This window comes from Eptatretus burgeri, chromosome 8, assembly GCF_056783735.1.
Source record: "Eptatretus burgeri isolate ZD-2024b chromosome 8, Ebu_testis_v1, whole genome shotgun sequence".
Lineage (NCBI taxonomy): Eukaryota > Metazoa > Chordata > Myxini > Myxiniformes > Myxinidae > Eptatretus > Eptatretus burgeri.
The window spans coordinates 83,226,215-83,250,314 of NC_140968.1; the positions used below are offsets into that span (position 1 = coordinate 83,226,215).

Genomic DNA, 24,100 nt, shown 5'->3' on the forward strand with positions numbered 1-24,100 from the left:
AAGAGATGAAGGTTGAACCAAGTCCAAACCGCTCAAGTACTTCAAAAAGGTACCGATGGTCAACACGGTCAAAGGCTTTCTCCTGATCAAGGAGAAGAAGTCCTAAATCTTTAGGGTTTTCCTTGCACAGTTCAATGATGTCTCTCACAAGGGAGATGTTGTCATAAATGGAACGTTTTGGGACACAGTAACATTGGTCTTCTTTCAACAACGAGGATAAATAAGGAGTAAGTCGCGATGCCAGGGGCTTTTGAAAATATCTTACAGTCCGTACATAACAGGGAGATAGGACGCCAATTTTCAATACTCAGCATGTCTCCCTTTTTGGGATGAGGGTAAGAAGAGCTCGTCGGCAACTCCGAGGTAGCTCTCCAAGCTGGCAGCTTGCGTTCAAGGTGTTAATGAGTTCTGGAGCCAATAAGTGCCAAAACTTCTTGTAAAATTCGGTTGTAAGTCCATCCAATCCAGGTGCTTTCCCAATGGCAAGGCCGTGCAGGGAAGTGCCAAGTTAATCCAAGGTGATGGGTCTTTCCAGTTGGGAACGCGCATCTGCACACAACACTGGCAGGCCTACGGAGATCGAGGCGACACCGACAGGATTTATTTGTTCCATTGAATATATTTTCGAAAAGTATTCCTTCACGAAAAGTTTGATTTCTGATTGTGTAAAGGTAATGGATGAATCTGCTAATCGCAGCTGAGAAAGCTGTTTACTGGGAAGACGTTTCTCTAAGGATAAGAAGTACTTGGTTGGTACGTGTGCCTCATTCAGGTGTCGCACCCTCATCCGAACGAAGGCACCACGTGCATTCCTCTCGGTTATTTCCTTTAATAAGGACTGTTTCTCAGTTAAGGTTTTTTGTATGTTCCTATTATTTTGTCCGATGACCCGTTGGAGTTGTAAAATCTCTAACTGTAATATTTTCTTTACTTCATGGTCAACCCTTGTTGAGAAAAAACGATACTGTTGACAGAAACCTTTAATTTGGGTTTTTACTAAATCCCACCATATCAACGGGTTAACGGAACAGCTTAGCTTCTGTTCTCGGAGAGCCGTCCAGAAGGATTCAAAGGCCTGAATGAAGTTGAGGTTTTCTAGTAAACTGTTATTGAATTTCCAGTGAGAGCTCCCTGGACATGGTTTAGAGAGTTGAATATAGACTCGAGCTCAGGAATGGTCAGAGAAACCAGAAGGTACGATATCGGATTTATAAACTCCATGTAATAAATGAGAATTTACCTAGATGCGATCAAGCCTCGCAAGTGAGATGTGGTTGTTTAAACAACGACACCATGTACAAGACCGATCAGAAGGGTGCTGCACGCGCCAAATATCATGGAGATTATATTTCGCAATGATGTTTGCAAAAAGTTTTGCGGTCCATGGTTGGGGTTCCGGCCCGTTCCGGTCAAATGAAGCATTAACAGTACAGTTAAAATCGCCACCAATAATTAGACAAGTCTGCAAATTCAGTGTTTGCAGGAATTTTCTCAGTTCGGCAAAAAAGGAGATCCGCTCATCATTTTTGCTTGGAGCGCACACATTGGGAATTGTGAACTTGATCTGATTGATAGAGAAGGTCACGGAGGCGAGGTGTCCATCAATAATACTCATAATTTTAAGGCAGGACGGATGGAAATGTTTCCCTAAGACAAACATGATGCCTGCCTTCGACGAGGAGTTGTTACTGAAGAAACATTCCTTGTCCATAAATAGTCGCCACTGAGCCTGAACAGATCGGACGGCATGGGTCTCTTGTAACAAAGCTATGTCGAGACCATTGACCTCTACCAACCGTTTAATTTGGATCTTGCGGAGCGGACTCCCACCGCCATTAACATTTATTGTTCCAATCTTGAAACTGGCCATGAGAAAAATAATAGTTTCTAAGAATAAGATCAGAAGCGGGATAATTGATTAGGATCCCTTTTCACCTTGGCAATCAATTTTTTTAAGCGGTGACAGTGTGTCTGGTGGAAACCGAATAAGTCAGGCTTACGTACGATAGCCTGAGCACACTCAAGGAAGGACGGTAGATCTGGAAAGTATTCTGTCAGGTTTATATTGTGTTTCCTATATGTGTTTTGTAAGAAGAGTCTTATTTGTTCAGGGGGTGGGGAGTAGGACTTTGACCGGTGAGCTTCTCCACCGTTTCCACCTGACTGTTCCTGTTTGCTTCCTCCAGGTCAGATTAGTCAGTCAGTTTTAGTTTCCGAGTCACACAAGCTTGTACTGTCCTGCATATCGATACTGTCGTCAGTATTGATACACGGATCTGTATTGGTTACCGGGTCTATGTGCTCTTCCATTGTGGGAACATCTCCTGGTGAAGTAATGGAAATAATCGGGGGAGTTGATGAAACAGAAACACCATCAGTGGATGTAGCGATATCGCTTCCCTCAACCGTAACGGTGTTATCGACCTCCAACGGCGTGGAGGTATCCAGTACTTTGGGGGTCTCTCGTAAAACATCCATTTTAACATTTCCTGCGTTTCCATCTTCACCACGTGATGAGATGGGAGCAGTAACAGGGTTAACATTTGTTTCACTATTTCCCGCTGACAAGGATTTAGGGTTCACATTTGTTTCACTATTGCCTGCTGACAAGGATTCAGGGTTAACATTTACCAAAGTGACAGCAGGATCATCACTAGTGGTCTGTGCATCACCGTCAATGGACTTTCCAATAGGAGAGTTTTTAACGAGTGAAACAGTTTTCTTCACTGCAATAACAGGTAAAGTGGTCTCTGTAAGGGAGACGTCGATGTCCTCACCGGCAAGTAGGCTGAACTTGTTGGTCGTACGTACCGGGGTCCGGGTCCATTCCGGGTCCATTCCGGGTAGGCCTTGTAGAGTGACGTCAGTCACAACTGCAGGAACATTACCGGCAGGTTATGTTCCTTTCTTCTGGGTTAAGCAACCATCAGGTAAAGTCTTTCTCTTTCTTGATGAAACGATGGTGAAACCATCCCAAACATTCATTTTGCTGTTTAGACGATCGGACTGAGGGGACTGGGGGTTGTTACCAGACACGGGATTCGCTTCCTTCACAGTCGAGGAAGAAGAAGAAGAAGAACACGTATTCTTGTTGACGAGGTTTATTTTATCGTTCGACGAGGTTGACTTTGGGCAAGATCGTTTCAAGTGTCCGAAATTACCACATTCGAAACATTTCAAGGTGTCAGTGGTTACGTAGACTTGGTAATCATGATTATCAATTTTGAGTTTCAAAACGATGTTCGAGGTTCTTTCAGCGTTAGAGGGAGGAAGCACCACATGAGCTTGTCTCCGAAAAGACATCACACGCTTCGTGCGATCGTCCTGGCTACGTAAAGGTAACATGGTGATTTGAGAAACCACAGTACCATAACGAGATAATTCGGAGATCAGCGTCTGATTCTTCAGGAAAGGAGGAGCGTTCGAGATAATGACCTTCACGGCCGGAGTGTCCAGAGGGGAGACGAGCACGAAATGTCCGTCATCTGTTGATAGTCCGGTCGATACGATTTCGTGAACGAGTTCTGTCTCAGACACTAAGATTACCACACGTTTGTTCATTCGTGAGGGGCACGAACTTTGTCAGTACCGACTATGTTTCCTGTAGCAATAACGAGATCCTCGACGCTGACGTCGTCGGGTGGGACACAGACGACGCCATGTTTTCTTGTTAATGCTTCAAATTCCGAATAACGGGAATACGAAGTCATATTTAGGAAGGGGGAGGAGGAGGGGCGATTGCTCTCGTGCAGTAATTAAATACGAGCCGAGACAGGTTTCCAAAGGAAATAAACACAGTTACAGTGAGGAAAAAAACGATCAGTTGAAGGGCCGGGATGGGCCGCCAACTAAAAGCTATCCACAAGAAGCTGTGGGCTCTCTCTCTCTCTCTCTCTCTCTCTCTCTCTCTCTCTCTCTCTGTCTCTCTCTCTCTCTCTCTCTCTCTCTCTCTCTCTCTCTCTATCTCGGGGAAAAGGTATGCGAGGAGAGAACAGGGGGATGGGGAGGGAAGGGGAAGAGATGAACCGAAGGGCAAACCGTGAAATAACAAGGACAAATGGGCGGGGCGGGGTGGGGTGATGACGGCGCGAGGGAAGGCCAGAGCGCGAGGTCTAACGACGAGGGTGGGAGCACAAATGACGATGCGAAGAAGGAAACAAAGGAAGGGAGGTGAAAAACGATGTGAAAGGGGATCGAAAGGCGCAAAAACAGGGCAGATCACAGCTCACCAAGACCACACAGCCAAAGAGAGAGAGAGAGAGAGAGAGAGAGAGAGAGAGAGAGAGAGAGAGAGAGAGAGAGAGAGAGGGAGAGAGAGAGAGAGACATAGAGAGAGAGAGATACAGAGACAGAGACAGAAAGAGAGACAGAGACAGAGAGAGAGAGAGAGAGAGAGAGAGAGAGAGAGACAGAGAGAGACAGAGAGAGTGAGACAGAGACAGAGAGAGAGAGACAGAGAAAGAGAGAGAGAGAGAGAGAGAGAGAGAGAGACATAGACAGAGAGAGAGAGAGAGAGAGAGAGAGAGAGAGAGAGAGAGAGAGAGAGAGAGAGAGAGAGAGAGAGAGAGAGAGACAGAGAGACAGAGAGACAGAGAGACAGAGAGACAGAGAGACAGAGAGACAGAGAGACAGAGAGACAGAGAGACAGAGAGACAGAGACTGAGACTTTTGTATCTTTTTATTATAAAAAAAAAAAATATATATATATATATATATTGTTGCGGTATTCGCGCCCGCCGGCGTGCTGACGGCCACGTAACTCGAATCGCGGCACGTCGCCCACCGGACGGACAATCCAGTCGTGACCCTCTCGGACTAACGCCGGGAACCAGTCACGGGTGGACCTTTCGGTCTCACCGCGATCGAGCCAATCAGCCCCCGCGTGGGATAGGGTTGCTCGCCAAATTCGACCTACCTAAGTACCCACGCGGAGGGTAGACCGGGCGATCGCACCTCGCCGCAGGTCGACTTCGGACACGGGCCACTTAAGCGACCCGTTCCGTACTATCAGAATAACCGAGCGGTGTTATCGTCGACCTCGACGGTTCGATTAATTATCGGGCGTATTCAGCCCACTACCAACCCTTTACGTGAAGCAAGATGGGGATTCAATAGAGGAAAAGACGAAGCGAAGCGGGAGAACAGTTCAACAATAAAGCACATTTATTCGCGACGAACGGAAAGCACACATATTCAATTCCACCAAAAGCACACAGAAAAAACACAATTCCATTTACACAAAAAGCAAATATAAAAGTGAAAACACAGTGCAGAGCTAATACCGACTACCGAGCACACGGCAACACTTATACAATTCTACTTCACAGACGGCGCCGACAACACATACCCAAAACCAAGGAAAGAATACCCTCAAGAATGAGGCGGGCCTGAGGCCGAGACCGGGTCGCGCCTACCCGTCTGGTGATGAGACGCGGAGCGGCGATGGCGCCTCACTCCGCGGGCCTCGCGGACAGTGCCTGGCAGGGGGTGGGAAAGGGGCCCCCTTGGTCGCACTATCTCAGCGCGGGGGGAAACAGGAGGGGGTTGCTGATGCTCGGGGTATAGAGGATCTTTATTATCCCTGGTGTGCGTCTCCACCTCGGCCAGGTCGCGCTGCCGGCCTCCCTCGGGCGTGCAGCTCCCGGCACCGTCGCGAGCACCCCCTCGTCTGCCTTCGCCGCTGCCGCCTCTGGACTCTCCACCCTAGACTCTTCTTTGGGCTCTCCTCGTTCGACTCTCTTCAGCTTCTCCAGCTACTGCAGGCTTCGGGCTCCAGACTTCCACACTGCTCCGACTGACGAACACGGTCCTTTTATCCCCCCGTAGCTTCGCCTTTGACCCCCTCCCTTTGACCTTTCACCTCGCTCCCCATTGGCCCGAGAAATAGTGGGCGTGAAGGCTTTTTCATCCACAAATTTGCATATATCGATCGTTCTGGAGGCGGGGCCAAATCGCCCCTCGCTCACCGATTGGACGGCAAAAAGTGGGCGTGTGTCGTTTTTGATCCGTTTTTGAAGCACAAAATCCGTGATTTTGTACACGCTGTTCGACGCGCGTTCTGCATTAGTCCAACACCGGTACCCACAGCGGGGCAAGAACGGTGGCGATGCAACGGTTGCGAGGTGTGACGGGAAGGTCGTGGCGGTTGTGGTGAAGCGGCGTTGTGGTTGGTGGTTGATGTTGTGGTTGTGGTGGTAATCATGGCGGTTGGTCCAAAATAAAGATAGTGAAAGAAAAACGGCTATCCTGAAGAGTCGCAGCTCGCATAAATGACATGTATTCCCACTAGACAACGGGTTTGGGCCTAACTACACATATACTTGCCGAGATACCTCACCTAAGGGACCTGAATGGTGGTTTGCGAATCTGGTAACCACAACAATATATATATATATAGATATATATATATATATATATATATATATATATATATATATATATATATATATATATATATATATATATATATATATATATATAGATATATATATATAGATAGATAGATCCTTGGACGAGTTGATGTCGGAGAAAGTATGGATGGAATATCAGTCCAGAAGTTTGATGGCTGGTTGAAGTCCCTGCCACTCGGCCTGAGTGAAATGCCAGATTCGATAGGGCTGAGGTGGTTCTCTAATAACAGTCAGAGAGATTTCTACTTTGACAAAGCATGTGGTCAGATGAACCGATTGGAGCGTAGGAAGAGCAGCAGATATTTTCAGGGAAATTGGTCAAAATCACATCCAGGAGAGATGGAGTACCGTTGGTTGAGATCCATGTCAGGAAGTTGACAGATTGTGTCAGTCCCAATGAGTAACAGAAGTCTTTTTCTGAAGTGTCATGGCAGGTGAGAGAGGTACCCACACCCAGCCAACTGGCGTGATGACAACTGAAGTCACCACACACATTATATGGCCAAAAGTATGTGGACACCTGCTCATTCAACATCTCTTTCCCAATTCATGGGCATTAATATGGAGTTGGTTCTCCCCTTTGCTGCTATAACAGCATCTACTCTTCTGGGAAGGCTTTCCACTGGATGTTGGAATATTGCTGCGTGGATTTGCTTACATTCAGCCACAAGAGCATTCGTGAGGTCGGGCAGTGATGTTGGGCGATTAAGTCTGGCTCGCAGTTGGCATTCCAATTGATCCCAAAGGTGTTCGATGGGGTTGAGGTCAGGGCTCTGTGCAGGCCAGTCAAGTTCTTCCACACCGATCTCAACAAACCATTTCTGTATGGACCTCACTTTGTGCACAGTGGTATTCTCCTGCTGAAACAAGAAAGGGCCTTCCTAAAGCTGTTGCCACAAAGTTGGAAGCACACAATCATCTAGAATGTCATTGTATGCTGTAGCGTTAACTTTTCCCTTCACTGGAATGAAGGGGCCGAGCCCGAACCATGAAAAACAGCCCCAGACCATTATTCCTCCTCCACCAAACTTTGCAGTTGGCACTTTGCATTCAGGCAGGTAGCGTTCTCCTGGCATCCACCAAACCCAGATTAGTCCGTCGGACTGCCAGATGGTGAAGCGAGATTCATCACTCCAGAGAACGCGTTTCCACTGCTCCAGAGTCCAATGGCGGTGAGCTTCACACCACTCCAGCTGACGCTTGGCATTGCGCATGATGATCTTAGGCTTTTGTGTGGTGTAGAAGTAAAAATAATTAATTCCATCTTGTGACATATGAGCACGGACATTTTGGTCATAGAAAGCTCTATGGGTCACATGACTATTGCAAAGCACTGGTGTTTCTGTATTGATCATGCTGAAACAAATATTTTTTCATGTTGAGATGTGTTCTTTGTCCACAAATTATCTACTCATTTCTCTTTAATTTTTGCTTTTAAACAATATGGAAGTGTAAAATCTGCTGTAAAGTATCGGGTAAAAGCACTCTGCAAAGAATGGTTGTGTGGAAGAAAAATAACTATATTCATGTACTCTCAATTATAATTGTTGCTGGTACTTTATAAATTAAATTTTTGTGCTGTAGTCAAATTGGCTGTCAGTCATGTTTTCCTTTTCCCAAGAGTCTTTTGACTTACATATTGAAAAAAAGGAATATTTTACGATGAAAAAGGTCTTGCTTGCTGCATAGAAACAGGGTACCTTGTTGATAACACTGCAAACTTTTGCCAAGATTGTGTCATTCTCCACCTCCCACCCAAAGTGGACACGTATTGCAGTTTTGAGTTTTTCTGCCCGGTGCTTCTCACCCTCCCATTCTTTTGAATGTCAAAATTGTGTATAAGAAGAATTGCTTCAGGCTTTTGTTTCAGTGAAGTCCATTCGAAATTTTCAGTGAATCATTCAATGTTCTTCCTCCGTATATATCAAATTAAAGATTCTCCATTTGTGTGCTGATCCAACTTGTGGAAATAGAGTTCTTTTCCACCACAGTTGGCATCCGCTGAATTGAGATAAACGATTTCTCAAGTGCTCAAGCTGGTGGTGCTCTGATGGTGCTCGTGACCCCAATCAAGAATTATCCGAGCAAAGACGTTGCCTGGCACTGAGAGCAGCGTCACCCCTCGGTAGTTGTTGCAGATCTGGCGATCAACCTTCCCTTTCCAGAGAGGGACAAAAAGGACCATTTTCCAATCAGTTGGAATGATGCCTGTGTTCCAGGCAGAGCACAGAACTGCATGTAATGACATGAGTACAGCATTTCCACCAGCTTGAGAAGCTCAGCATGGATGCCACAGATCCCAGGAGCTTTACCATTTCAAACGGATCACCGCAGCCTGTGTTTCCACAAATGAAGGCGGATCACAGTTGATTAGAAGGTTCAGCAATAGGGATGGTAACACCCCTGACATCCAACTCAAGAGCTGGTGGATCAGCCTGGTACAGCCCCTCAAAATAACGGACCCAGCGGGCCGTTACTTTACAGACACCTATCTCAAGAGCCCACCACACTCTGCGATAACTGCAGCACAACGAGGAACAGGCTTGGATGAACGTAATGCGCAAATTCCCCTGTAGGCAGGACGAGAATCACTTTACCACAGGTGATGCTCTACCCCCTCACAGATTCCTCGCACATAGGCCTCCTTGTCCACACTTAGCGCACGTACAGATTTACATCTCAGCTCCCTGAACATCTCAGCTCTGCCACTAAGCCTGGCCCTTCGACTCTGGCCTATAGTATCTAATGTCCCTTGCGAGACAAAATTCTTCTTTGCGCGATGGTGAGTTCCAAGACATCCACCGGCAACACAAGGACGGTGGTCTTGAAGGCACTCCACAACTCTTCAGGATTCCTCAAAGCACCCAGACCCCCAAATTCCCACTCATCCTGTTCACAAACTCCTCAGCTACCCTCTCATCCTTTAGCTTGCCAACATCCAGCAGAGGCAGGGATTGAACCATTCTCCTGGATTTAAGCTGCAACTTCAGAGTTGCTACAACAATCCTCTAGTCGGTATTGAGGAACTGAGCACTCCGGTAGGCCCTGCAGTTCTGGATCATCCTCCAGCATCCAGTTCATGAGCACATGGTCAATCTCCTTTGCCACACCATCAGCATTGGAATACCAAGTCCAGCGATGAGCTTGTGGGCGCTGAAACGTTGAACCAGCCACCCAAAGTCCATGACTTCTTACAAAGTCAAGGAACTCAGTGCTGTTCTGGTTCACAGGTCCAGACCCATGGGGACCAACACATGTCTCATAACCATCCCTATCAGTTCCAGTCGACGCACTGAAATCCCCAAGACTGGAAGAGTCTCTTGCCTGGGGCAATGATCAACCACAGACTCGAGCGGGGCATAAATTGTGTCCTTCACGGTGAGATCACTCGCCTCAGTCGGAGCATATACAGAGACCAGAGAAACGACACCCAAGGAGTGACGAATCCTTAGTCTCATAATACACATGTTGACCGGTGTTACTTCATTTATCATTGGAGTCAGCTTATTGAACACAGCTACAGCAACTCCTTGGGCATGGTAACCATCAGTGACCAGACAAATAGTAGGTGTAACCTGTAACCCCCTGCCATGATCTCGCCACCATCAGGTCTCCGAACCTCAGAGATTGCTGCAATACCGATGTTCAAACACTTGAGCTCAGATGATAACAAAGACAAGTGATCATCCTCTCTTTGAGATAGGACATTCCAGGTACCCACCCAAAGGGATCGCCTCAGGTTAACCCAAGGAGACCGTCGTCTGGTGGACGACACCTCAGCACCACTCCAACACACACCCCCTCCCCTCTCAATCTGACCCTGGATGTTTTCCCCATGGTTTTCCTCCTATCATCAAGGAATGGGGGTCCCGAAGGCTTTGCCACAATACAGTCATCCAGTGAGCTGCCCTGTGAACAGCAGCAGCACAGGAGGTACTCCCACGGAGTGGTTTTTCAGATTTCCTTACATTTGTGGGTTTTTCAGAATGAATTGTTTTACGGTGGCCAGAATGAAAATCCTGCAACCAACCTCCTACAAAAAAAGTAACAACTGCAGGAGGACGTCCGCAGACATGGTTGGGCACTAGAAATGGATGGCCGTTGGCTCACAAGGAACTCCTCCACCCTTTAACAGGTTTTGTTTTTAATCCTGCTGGGTGTCCATATCCGTACACCCTCCTCACCAGAAAACCTTTTGGGGGAGATGTTTTAGTCGCTGACAACCCGACCATGAAACAGCTTAGTACAGGTTTACATGGTACCTGTAACAAGTCAGAGATCTAATCTGGCTTGACTTGTCAATAAATCTGGTCGACCTAGTAGACCAAAAGGGGGACTCAACTAAGGTAGACTCAAAAGAGGACGCAACTAAGGTAGACTCCAGGATCTGGTAGACCCAAAGTTCTCACATCTACCCTCGATCGATGCCTGCATCCTCCTCCAGGATCTGGTAAATCCAATGTTCTTACATCCATTGCCAGAAAAACTGTAGCCACAGCTAAAATCCATGCAAACATTCCCACAGCCCAGTGAACCAAGTTAAAACTGTATCTCTTGGTATCTGGCATGTCAATGTTACTGTCGCTCTCCTCGACTACATGTTCTGCAAATGGTTCAAACATTGGCTCTGCCAAATCTGCTCGCCCCCTTTTCAGTAACATCCCCAATGCCAAAGTGCTGCAAGACCAGTTTAACTTCACCATTGGCCTTGTACAAGTCACCCAACCCAAGCGTGGCCTCAACAGAAACATCAACGTCACCTTTGCGAATAACAGAAACTTTCGGTTCTGCCACCTCTCCTTGATGGTATTGTCCCAAGTGTTCAGCCGCTCCTGCAACATCTCATCCATCATTTCTCTAGTCAATTGTGGCCCCCACAAGCCTTTATCAACTACCACCTGCTCTTGTCCTGTGACACGAGTTTCCAACTTTTGCACCTCTTCAGCCAAACCATCACCCTGGCGCATAAAAAATCTCAACTCCTCTACCTGCCATTGCATTCTGACATCCACACAAGCACGATGGAACTCCAGGTCCTTGTTTATTTCCTTTGTCAATTCTTTAATTTGTTGGCCCAATTTGTCCTTCCAACTTTTCCCTTGGTTGAGTCACCAATTTCGTCTCAAATTCTCCCAGTCTGTCCTCCATTTGGTGTTCCATTCTTTTCTCGATTCCATCAATTTGTGCCCCCAGTTCCTGTTATGTGTTATTCCCTTCTTAATTTCGTTCACTACCTTCGCCACCTAAGGTGTAGGAGGTTATGTTTTCACCCCATTCTGCCTGTTTGTTTGTGCGCAGGACATCTCAAAAAGTTGTGGACGGATCCGAATGAAATTTTGTGGACAGGTTCGGTGTGCGACAAGGATAAATTGGTTACTGTATAATTTGGTGAAGATCCGGATCCAGATCAGACTACGAGAATTTTTTAAACGATTCTTCACCAATGAGTGACGTGGCTAAAACGACATACAGCACGATATCTCAAAAACTTATGGACGGATTTGGATGAAACTTTGTGGGTGAGTTGGTTAGGAGACAAGAACAAGCTGATTAAATTGTAGTTCAGGACCAAATCCAGATCCAGCCTAATAGTGGAATATAAAACATTAACTAATCAGCCTGGCAGAGGTATTCTCTCGACCGAGTGCCCTTCTTGTTACCCTCGCCGAAGGATTCGGAGAGGGTATTGCATTTGGTTTAAATTGTAATGGTGATGTACTGTACAGTAATTTGACTCCAAAAGAGCACGCACAAGAAGGACAGTCCGTCTGAAACACTTCCTGCAGAGCTGCAACCATGAGGCATGTCCCAAGTCAATATGCAAATTCTGTACTTTGAATACCAAACCATAGTGAGGTGTATCAGTAGTGATGTTAATGCATGCATACCTGGGTGCAGCAGGTTGTGGTTAAGAGGAGTCATGTGACCCACCCATGTCCCGATGCTGTGCTGTGCTGTGCTGTGTTGTGCCCGTGGCCGAGAATAGACCTGTTGTTCCCACTTCAGAGTCTTCGTCTCTGACTATTGAATGTCCCCTGACATAGGATGTCCTTTGTGTATGCCATTGCCTTTTATCCAGCATCGTTGAACAAATTGCTGAGGTTGCTTGCACTTTTCCAGTATGTGGACGTCAAATAAAGACTGGAATCTTTCTGTGGACCATCCTTTTAAGTGGAAAAAACATACAAGCATCTGCTCATGACAGCCTCAGGGATTAGAGAGAATGTCACGTTGGGTGGCCAATGTCGGGCAATGTAAATCCATTGGAGCTAGAGTCCGAGAGCCTTACCCTGAGACAGTTGCTCACTATGAGACAACAAATCTTTAATGTGGGTTGCGTGAAATTCTCTGAAAAACGTTTCGGTTTCAAAATCTGTTGCTGACAAGCTCAATTTCTATTTTTGTAAGTTACAAGCAAACAGGGTGTGGATGAAACAAAACTCATCTGTAATCCATCAATAAACCCTCAAGGAACATTTGGGTTTCAGCGAGAAGTTGTGCGACCTGCCCTTCTTGTTCAACCGGATCACAGCAGAACACCCACCAACAAAACCTCAGAGTAGCATCCTTATAATTACCTCCACCACCGAAGGTGGATGGAAATTATGTTTTCACCTCTGCCTGTCTGTCTGTTTGAACAAAATATCTCAAAAAGTTGTGGACAGATTCGGACAAAACTTGGTGGACGAGTTGGGTCGGTGACAATAACAAGGAGATTAAATTTGAGTTCAGGTCCGAATCCAGATCCAGCCTATCGGTGGGATACAAAGCATAAACTAATCAGCATGGCGGAGGGATGCGCTCCAGCGAGTGCCCTTCAGTTTATACAAAGAAGGATCAAATTGATCCTCTTGTTATCATTCATATGGAGGAGAATCAAAGTAATTCCTTTTATAATTCACTCAGAGACTGATCAATTTGATTCCTTACAATTCACACAGTTGAGGATCAAATTGACTCCTTTCGTGTCATTCATACAGAGAATCATGAAACCGATTTCTTATTATTCAAACAGAGAAAAATCAGTGACTCCTTATAATTCATAAAAATAGAAGAATCAAATTGATGTGAAGCTTTGCAGAGATTAACTTAATCTTTCAGTGTTTGTCACAGACACATAGCAATATAGCATAACCATTTTGTCAACTTCATCTACCATTTAGATAACCACATGCAAGCGATCCATGTCATCTTCGCCGAAGCAACGAAACCACCAGTCTGTAGTCACATCAGGTCAGGTATGGGAGCATGTGCCAGAACAGCGCGTCGCTGCATCCACTTTCCACCGGTACTCCAGGGGCCTCCGTCTGGCCATCCCCCAGGCAGATGACAGGCCCATCCACATATCCTTGAGATGCCCGTCAACCTGCTGCAACCACGAGGCGCGTGGTCGGCCCATTGGCCTCCTCTACTCACGAAACTCCCTCACTGAGAGAATCTGGTGAGCAGGATCAGCATCAGGAAAATGAGCAACATGTCCATACAGCCACAGCTGACGTTCACACACTCTGCAGGAAACAAATCTCATCCGAGTCTCTCTCAGCAACCACTTGTTGGACACAAAATCTGACCAGCGATAGCCAAGGATTCTCCGAAGAGACCTGGTACCAAAGGAATTAAGTCTCCGTCTCAGATCCTTGGTCAGAGTCCAAGTCTCACATCCATAGAGCAAGACTGGAAGCACCAAGGACCTGAAGACTTGGACTTTCATCCTCCCGCACAGCTATCGGCAGTGTCACACCCCATTACCACGTGAATCCATGACTCCCCAGGCCCGACCCAGACGTCTATTGACCTCTGACTCACAGCCGGCAGAGACATGAATATCACTGCCAAGGTAAGTGAATCTCTCCATGACCTCAACATTCTCACCACAAACAGAAACAGACAGGATAGCAACTGCAGGAGGACGTCCGCAGACACAGTTGGGCACTAGATATGGATGTCCGTTGGCTCACAAGGAGCTCTTCCGCCCTTTGACAGGTTTTGTTTTTAATCCTGCTGGGTGTCCATATCCAAACAGTCTGTCGTGAGAAGCAGAGATGTCAACAAGTCACTTGAGCCAAGTCTCAAAGTCAAATCTCAAGTCACCGTAGCATTACTTCAGTCTTCAACTTATGTCAAGCCCCACATCTATCTTTCTCGACACAGTATAAATACAAGCTGCCCGATTGTGTCTGAATGGGGAAAACATCGTAACCACAGCACGTATAACACTGAATGATACACCATTGAAGAGCTCTTGGGGCCCAACAGTGCATGCGATTGAATGCGGTTTCAAGGGAAAAATGCACATAACTCGAAATTGCATGAATACCAATAAGTCGAGAAATATCGATGTTCACGCAATTTTAAGTTATTTACAAGTCTGAAGACGACGATGGTTCACGAGCGGTATTTGACGATGTAGATCGTTTCAGAAGTCAAGGATGAGACAATGTGATAATTTTTGACCAAGTTATAAAAATGATCAACATGATGTGGTATGAGTGACGGGTTATTAGCTGCAAAATGTCGAAAACCCGGTTTCGTTCAACAACTTAAAAAATTTGACCTTGGCATAACCTTTAAAGGTCACAAAACAAGACATTAAAATAAGGAAACAGGATACGTGCTATAGCTTAATGGAGTTAGTTCGGCGAAGAAGGTCGAAAACCCGGTTCGATTCCCACAACTTTAAAAATATGACCTTTGTGAACTTTAAAGGTCAAAGGTCAAGGATTATGACCTTTGGTGCAAAACTTCATCTGGAACATTCCAGGATCAATATAACGTCATATAGGCTATATGGCATTTCGCACTCCACGGATAATTTAATCCATACTTTGATGAAATCAGCGTAAAAACAAACTTGAAGGGGGCGCCACGGGCAAGGTGTTCGAGATAGAGCAAAATGATTTCAAGACTTTAGGTGGGGAATGACCTCAAGATTATGCATAAAAAGTATTGTCATCCTAGTCTCAAAGTTTGGGCGGTCGTATGATTTTTATGTCAAAATTCGCAATTTTCTAAGTTCGTGACCTTGTGACCTTGACCTTGGGACGAAAATGAAAAATCGAGCTCTGTGGGGCTATGCAGGTGCCATTGGGCTAACCAAATAATGAAACCCCTGCCATGATTCGACAAACCCCTCGGAGAAGATGTAAATTGAAATCGGCTACCCCCTAAAAACACAATTCGCAATTTTCTAAGTTAGTGACCCTGTGACCTTGACCTTGAGATGAATATGAAAAATCGAGCTCCGTGGGGCTATGCAGGTGCCATTGGGCTAACCAAATATCGAAACCCTTGTCAGATTCGACAAACCCCTCGGAGAAGATGTAAATTGAAATCGGCTACCCCCTAAAAACACGTTTTTTAGGCGTGGCTCCACCCATAATGGGCACACCATGCCCATTTTCAGGAAAACACAACTAGATCATGATATAAACCTCCCACCAAAATTTTATCAGGATCGGATCAAAACCCACGGAGCTATGCTCGGGACACACAGACAGACAGACAGACAGACAAACACACAACAATAACGAATATAGTGGTCACTTATTTTTTCGTGAACCAATTATTTTGGTTGCCAACACTGGTGGTGTATCGGCTCAGTCGTGGGTTCGCTTACCTACCGGGAGTAAAAAATAATAAAATCATAAACTATTCAGTTAATTCTGTCAATGTATAATTACCTTTTAGTCGATTTACTTTTCCGAGATACCTTAGCAGTCTTTAACAGTTAGTGACTATCTTGTTGTTGAAGGAAATTCACAGCAATCTTCATAAATATTGCACACTCCATTGGGAGCGAATTCCCTCACAAACGGAACCTGAGACTCTTTACTTATGCTTCATAGGCCATGGGCCAGATATGGCCATAGTGCACCCCCCCCCCCCCATCTCCCAGCAAACCAATGTTTTTCTGAATCCCCTGGATAGAATGAACACGAATATGAATGTTAACATTGAAAATTTTGGGATGCACTACCTGTTTTGACCTTTTGAATAAGGGTACCCTAAAATTATACTTTTATCGATTTGCGTGGAATTCAATTTTCGGATGGAATCAAAATGGCATGCAGAAGGGCCAAATCATATCCAATATACATGTACTAGCGATACCTGTGCACATGCACGGGATAGCAGTACAACATAGCTGGTAGCAGACGACAGACTGTACATGGGGAATGACAAAAATACGCATTGTGCAAAATGCAAGTGGTACTATGGAACGCCAAGACTTCCCAAACATTGTCGGCAAGTCCGCTAAGGCCTCAGTCACATTTGCTCTACGGCGAGGATAAGGCGGCCGTACGCCCTCTGAATTTACAGAAACGTGTGGCGGCCGCAGAGAAACTGAGGTGGCCTCAGGGTGGCCCTATGCCATTTGGCTATATTTTACAGGCCGTAGGGTCGCTGTGGAATGAAATCGCGGAGTTATAACTTTTTTTCATTTCTATGCTCGCCGTAGCAATTAGACAAGCCAAGCTATGACGTAGATGTGTTCCACGTCGACTGTACATAGGGCGTGCGGTGGGCTTGCATTTTCCGTGCGGCTGCCGTAAGCTCTTCTCAATGAAAAATGAATTTTCCCAACCCCCCAAAAATTACGGCAGACGCACTATTTACACGGTTGCCGTACGGTGGCCTTGCGGTCTGTGTGACTACCTGTGGGCAACGCAAGGTCGACGCACGGTTCCCCGACCCGCGCCGTGCACCTACATACGGCCTCCGTGGCAGTCTGCATCGACCGTGCGTCCACCGTGCACTACCGTTAGAGATCGCAGTAGAGTTGTTTGCCTATACACAGTGGTGCCCCCAGAATCCGAATTTAATTCATTCCAGGAGGCTGTTCGGATTGCAAAAAGTTCGGATTCAAAAAATATTTTCCCAATAACAAATCATGGAAAGTGAATTAATCCGTTCGTGGACCCAAAGAAAACCCACTTTCAAGACACTTTAAACTGAAATTCCCCATGTTTAAGGTAAAATAAGATGAGTAAATGACCTTCAGTGGCAGTGTATTGTATGTAAACTGGTACAATCGCCACATCCAAAGGTCCACACAGGCTCGAGCTCAGGCCTGGGTTTCGATCGCTCACGCACTCTGCGCGAGCGCTGCCCCCGGGGCAGCTCAACAAACATGAAGTGCACAGAACCACAATCACTTTCATCAAATGCATCGGGCTGACGTAATCATGGATATTAAAAATTACAACCGGTTTTGCTGTGAAATTCAATCCTTGCCCGACAGTCCGTCACACCACGTGATCGGATTGCTTTTTTTGTTAATAATTAAAACACAAGATGATTAAAAAAAATATTAAGGTGAAAACAGGAGGTTAGGCCTAAGTCACATTTGGCTCGGCGGCCAGAGGGTCCACAAAATGTACGGACACTCGCAATTATAAAGCGGCCGCAGTATTTCCACGGTCACACAATGTAGCAGTCACATATGTTTTTATTTTTCGGATAGCCGCACGGCGTGTTTATAAATTGTGGAGACCGAAAACGTGGGGGTGCCGTAATTTTTTGGGGGTTGGGAAAATTCATTTTTCATTAAGAAGAGCTTACGGCAGCCGCACGGAAAACCCAAGCCCACCGTACATCCTATGTACAGTCGACGTGGAACACATCTACGTCATAGCTTGGCTTTGTCGAATTGCTACGGCGAGCGTAGAAATGAAAAAAAAAAGTTATGACTCCACAGTTATAATTCCACGGCGCCCCTACGGCCTGTAAAATATAGCCAAACGGCGTAGGGCCACCCTAAGGCCACCTCAGTTTCTCTGTGGCCGCCGCACGTTTCTGTCAATTCAGAGGGCATACGGCCGCCTTATCCTCGCCGTAGAGCAAATGTGACTGAGGCCTTCCACCGCCGAACTGAATGAACAAAGCACGAAGATGCGGGTCGAACAGGTGGGGGAGGCACGTGAACAAACATGAACGCTACGTTGTGTTCGGTTTTTTTAATTGTATTGGGTTTTTAGGGCCAAACTTTCTCGAAAAAAAATGTTCGGATTCCAATTTGTTCAAACAGCTTGGCCGTTCGGATTCTGGGGGACCACGGTATATTATAGTTATCGTATATTCAGTTATATATACTGGTATATTTTATTTCAGTAAAAAAAAGGACTGGTATATATACCCACTCGTTACTGTCCGTCTGGCCGCACGTTCGCCTTAGCGCCCCCCTGCGGTCGCCTTGCGGGCACCTTGAGATCTCCTTGCGTCTGCCTTGAAAATTATATTGCCGACGCAGGGACGTCCTAAGGTCACCGTGCGACATCAAATCAAAGACAGTACGGCACCCCCACGTTTTCGGTCTCCACAATTTATAAACACGCCGTGCGGCTACCGGAAAAATAAAAACGTATGTGACTGCTACATTGTGTGACCGTGGAAATACTGCGGCCGCCGTATAATTGCTAGTGGCCACAGATTTTGGAGACCCCATGGCCGCCGTGGCAAATGTGACCTAGGCCTAAGTGCCACAGCAATTCATAGGGATCGTGTGACGGCGAGCCGAGTTTTTAGTGTGCAAGCTTGGCAAATTGAAAATAATTGCATTCTGATCATCTGTATATGTCTAACAGTGTTGTACATTAAATCTAAATGAAATTATATACATTTGAATATATATTCCCTATCTTTCGAATAAACACAAAATCAACACTCTGTCTTCCTCAATGAATATATTTGACATTATATGAATTTTATTGCAGGTGCAGATTATTCAATGATAGTGAGAAACGGTATTAATTACCTTATTTTTTTCGAAAATATCAAGCAACTATGATGAAAATATACAACGTTATCACACAATAAGCATCAAATGGGTATTCAGACAAATAATGTTTTCAATCAACCACATTTTGACGAAATACACATTTGTGGTCACTTTTATGGAACATTACTTGACAAACTATTACCATGATTACAGAGAATTAGTTATAATACCACACAAAATATTATTTAATAGTATAGTTTGAAAGCAACCAAAAAAATCCAAGATGGCCACCATCAGCATCACCAAACTACAAGATATTTCATTGCACATAAACATTTCCAGTCTATATCTCCATAATCCGGATCATGTCAGTAACGTATAATACAAGAATATTTTATGTGCGGTATTTCATTATCCTTCATATTTCTTCCCATATTCATCCATCATATTTCCAAACATACATCTACAACTTACAGTGCCAATGCAGACTGCAGAAAGCATACGTTTCAGAGTGAATAAAATAGTGTTTATATTTGCATTATATCCGCATCATATTGAATACAATATTCACGGAACTAAATAACATAACCAAATCTCAAACATGCTAAGTATTTAAATACAACATATATTCTAAACAATTTAAAACAGAAGTATACTCCAATAGAAATGAATGTTCCTGTCGTTAACGTGAATTGCATCTAATCCTACTTATTGTCAGACTCTGAGCCGTTTCAATTGAGATAGTCCGATTCGTCTGGAATGTCCGAGTCCGAGTCATTGATGTTTGCTGAATCTTCAGCAATGTCTGCCAACTGCTGTGGCAGGACCCCTCCCTCGTACCAAAGAGGCTCCAGCTTCCCCTCAACTAAAATCCACCCATGTCCATCACTTGGCTCAGGGATCTCAAGATTCGCAACATGGGCTCTTTTCCAGATGCCAAGTTGGAAGTTGACTCTCCGGATGTGTTGCTCCAGGCTCTTCTTGCATGGGGGCAGAGTGCCCATGTCAACTGTGCTCGAACGGGAGAGACGGTCATCATCTTTCGCATACAGCTCATTCATTTTCATGAACCGCAACTCATCGACGCTCCGAGTACGAGGTCTTCCATATAACGCACAGGTGAACTCGTCCACGTCATCCATCAGGTCGTCGGGTACTTCCCACGTGTCTCCTAATCTAGTACAAATTCAATGGTACAACTGAACTGGTGCAAACTTGGGCAGCCGAGAAAGGATCTTCAGTAGCTTCACCTTGCCTCGACCCTTGAAAGCGCTGGTTGAGTCGCAGCCACTGAATACATGAAGAGCCATTATTGCTGTTGAATGCTGTGTAGAATAACCACGGGCAATTTCGGTCACGTCAATAAGCCTCTTCTTGTTCCCAGTACCTGTGTCAAACAAGATCGTCACATCTGTCATAGTTGCAGCGTAGTGCATGAGGATGACAAATGTATCACTATCTGGACTCTTCACCCTGATGTGGCTGTACTTCTGACTCCTGGCATACTCGCAATACAGAATGATTCGAGAATCAGTTTCTTCTTGAGTGGATTTTAGTGTGTTCAGTTCTCTGTTACATGTTGACAGACCATCTTCAGATGTCAGGAGATATGCTGATCCACCACAAGTCACAATTACCTTCCTCCCGTGTAACTTGCTGGCATATGCGTCTTGGCTCCAGAGTCGAGTGAGGAGTTCAATGAACTGCTGCTTGTTCTCATCCTTGCTCAAGAAGAACTTCCAATCTGCAGGTTTTTTTTTTAGTGTTTCCCCCCTTCAGAATCAGTTTGTCCCTGGATCCTCTCCTCAGTCGTTCCATCGCCTTCACAGAGTTGGGTACGTAGCTATCTGTGCTAAACACATCACCTGACTTCGGCAGGATGTTGAACACTTTTTCGCAAATCTGACTGAAGTTACCTGGTATCTCCTTTAGGAAGTAGAAACAGGCATTGCCATCGAAAATGACAAGTATTTCGTCATTCGGAGGTTGGGCAGCATCCTCTTGGTCTTTCGTCAGGAAAGTGAAGGACTTTGATTTATCTGTTTTTCCATGAAACCATCAGCAGTACCAATAATGTAAGGTACAGGAGTGAATGGGTAGGTGAGAAGTTCTCTCAGGTCCAGCCTCTTTCTATGACTTTCTGAACTTCTGCAAAGACCTGACTGTGTGCTTGTGCCAGGTTTGTTTGTCTCTCCTTGTCCTCTGTGCTTGTACTCCTCCATTTCTCTGGATTATGTGTGTCGATAACCCGGCAGGATTTGTGATACTTCGCTTCTGTAGCAAACAAATCATGGCCTCTTATCCGTGTGAGTAATTTCTCGTCACATTTGTTTTCAGCTACTTCGAGAACTGTTCGCCATCCGTCACACTCAAACTGGCTTAAGCCTTCAGTGGTGTGTGCCCCTTTAATCTTGACCTTTCATCTCCCCTTTGAGTTACAGAAGATGCAATCAGATGAAAACAGTACTTTGTCCCCTGATGAATCCCTCTGACTTAACTTGGAGCATGATGGAGTAGATGGATCTGAAGGAGTGGAGAGGCGACTGAGGTTCATGGTAAATCGTTGATAGCATTCTCTGTGATATCCGTGACACTCAGGAAGGGAATCTGGTATTAGGTCACAGGAACTCGTCATACGTTGGACTGATCCACATGGTTGCGCCAGTCTCTTGTCTCGGATCTCCTTCAACCTTGCTAGTCGGGCTGTGGAATCCTTGGTTGTGGATAATAGCACCATAGGGCCATATTCTAACCCAGGGATGTGCACAATGCATTCGGGCTCCAATCGGGACTTCGAGCCTCCATGACTATCATCTTTCCGACGCTTGGGAGGTGGGTCTTCTCGCTCCTGGCCACCTTCTGCTGCTTGCTGGTCAGACATCAGTTGACTATGTTGTGCACAGCTAGTAGGAACCTGAAAATAGAAGGAAATAGGACTTGAAACTTCATATTTTCATTCGGTGTTAATTATTGCAATGTTGTGGTGTTACGAATCTGGAAGCCTTGTGCACACAGACAGCAGTCCCTAAGCTTAGTTATTTCGATAAGCATGTGTTTATAGTTAGGGCCCCCTACCTGTGTCTAATGGGAATTACATGTCTGTGCTGCAAATTACTTTTGTAGTCAGGGTTTTTGCAATACAAATCGAGCCTCCAGCCAACCGAAACCATCACTCCTTCACTTCTCACATCATGCTATTACACATGCGTGTCCAGCCATGTACGTGGGCGGAGATTTCCATCGCCTCTGATTGGGACTCCGCCCAGAAAGGCAGGGGCGTGCCCCTTGTCCAATCACGCACAGAGGGCGACTTTCCCACGACACCCCGGCCAATGAGGGTTGACATTCCTTCAGAGGGCGACTTTCCCATGACACCCTGGCCAATGAGGGTTGAGATGGCCACAGAGGGCGACTTTCCCAAGACACCCCAGCCAATGAGGGTTGGCATTCCTTCAGAGGGCGACTTTTCCATGACATCCTGGCCAATGAGGGTTGACATTCCTTCAGAGGGCGACTTTCCCATGACATCCTGGCCAATGAGGGTTGACATTCCTTCAGAGGGCGACTTTCCCACGACACCCCGGCCAATGAGGGTGGAGATCGCCTCAGATGGCGATTTTCTCACCCCAGACAAGAAAGATGTAAAGGAACACCAGGCTGGGGAGGTTGGTCGTCTTGGGGGTCATGGGTCATGGTGCTGGCTGGTTCGTCTGGTCCTGGCTCGTCATCGACTCTGATATTCTCCTTGGTGTAGGTTGATTGGTGCATGGCCGGTTGGAGAGCGCAGTACCTGGTGCTTGGAGTGGCATCGTGTTGCGGGTTCGATTCCCGCCGAGCCGGATCGTCGAAGACCACACGAGGTGGACAGGTCCAAGCACAGGCTCTGGTCTCCAGCTCACCTTTCCTCAAGCTGGAAGCCTTTAATAAAGACCTGACGGGGTCCATTTCTTTGGGTGTGTGTCTATGTGTGGGCCCATCTTCAAGTAGGATTGATTGAGTGCTTTCTTTTGCTCATTGTACATTATATTTCTTTTTCGTGATAACTCAGCTCTTTGTTCCCCTCCCCAATTATTATTGTTAATAAATTCCCCTCTTGTTGAATATGCCAGCTCGTTCTTTGTCATTTCTGCCATTGGTTTGCCACTGTGTGTATTGGGGATTAGGAAAGCCGTTGCCGTAGTTGTACATTTGGACCGACGGGCCTCGGTAACCATCCGCTCGGGTTACACACGGTTCGAGCACGGTTATGGCTCGTTCCGCTCGAGGCCTGCCGAGGGTGTGATTTCCCCAGTAAGCTTTGCCACGTGGGTAATTAGGTATTTTGAAGTTGGCAATTAACCATACTCCACGCGGTCGAATTATTGGTGATTCATGATCCTGTAAGGGACCTGTACCTTCGGACTTATCCGAGGGTCACGATCTAAATTCCGGTGTGTTCGGTGAAGCCGACTACTGCTCCCTCTCGCGGTCGTGCTCGCGACCGAGACCCGGCCCCACAACAGTATCACATTCTTAAATATATCCGATTTGGACTGGAATATATAACTTAATTACCTTACTTAATTAACTTATTTACCATTAATTAAAACTTATCAGTAGTCATACCATGAGAAAGAAAATACATCTTAACTAACCTGTTATCTTCAGTTGAACATTCAACATGAATGTTTTGTAAATAAATCTTAAATAATATGTAAACAAATGTCGACTGTGACGACTCGCTTTCCGTTCAGGATACGGCCCATTCCAACGCTGACACCATTCCTGTATGTCTCATATTTCAAGAAATATAAGGTAATTAAAACCGTTTCTCACTATCATTAAATAGTCTGTACCTGCAAAAAAATTCATAGAATGTCGAATATATTTATTGAGGAATGCGGTGTTGATTTTGTGTTTATTCGAAAGAAAGGAAATATATATTCAAATGTATATAATTTCATTTAGATTTAATGTACAACACTGTTAGACA

At 45.7% G+C, this 24,100-nt stretch overlaps 1 pseudogene; it reads right to left on the reverse strand.

The window, feature by feature from the left end:
- Positions 1-19,091: 19,091 nt before the first annotated feature.
- LOC147022174 (uncharacterized) overlaps positions 19,092-24,100 on the reverse strand; it is a 19,472-nt pseudogene continuing 14,463 nt past the window's right edge.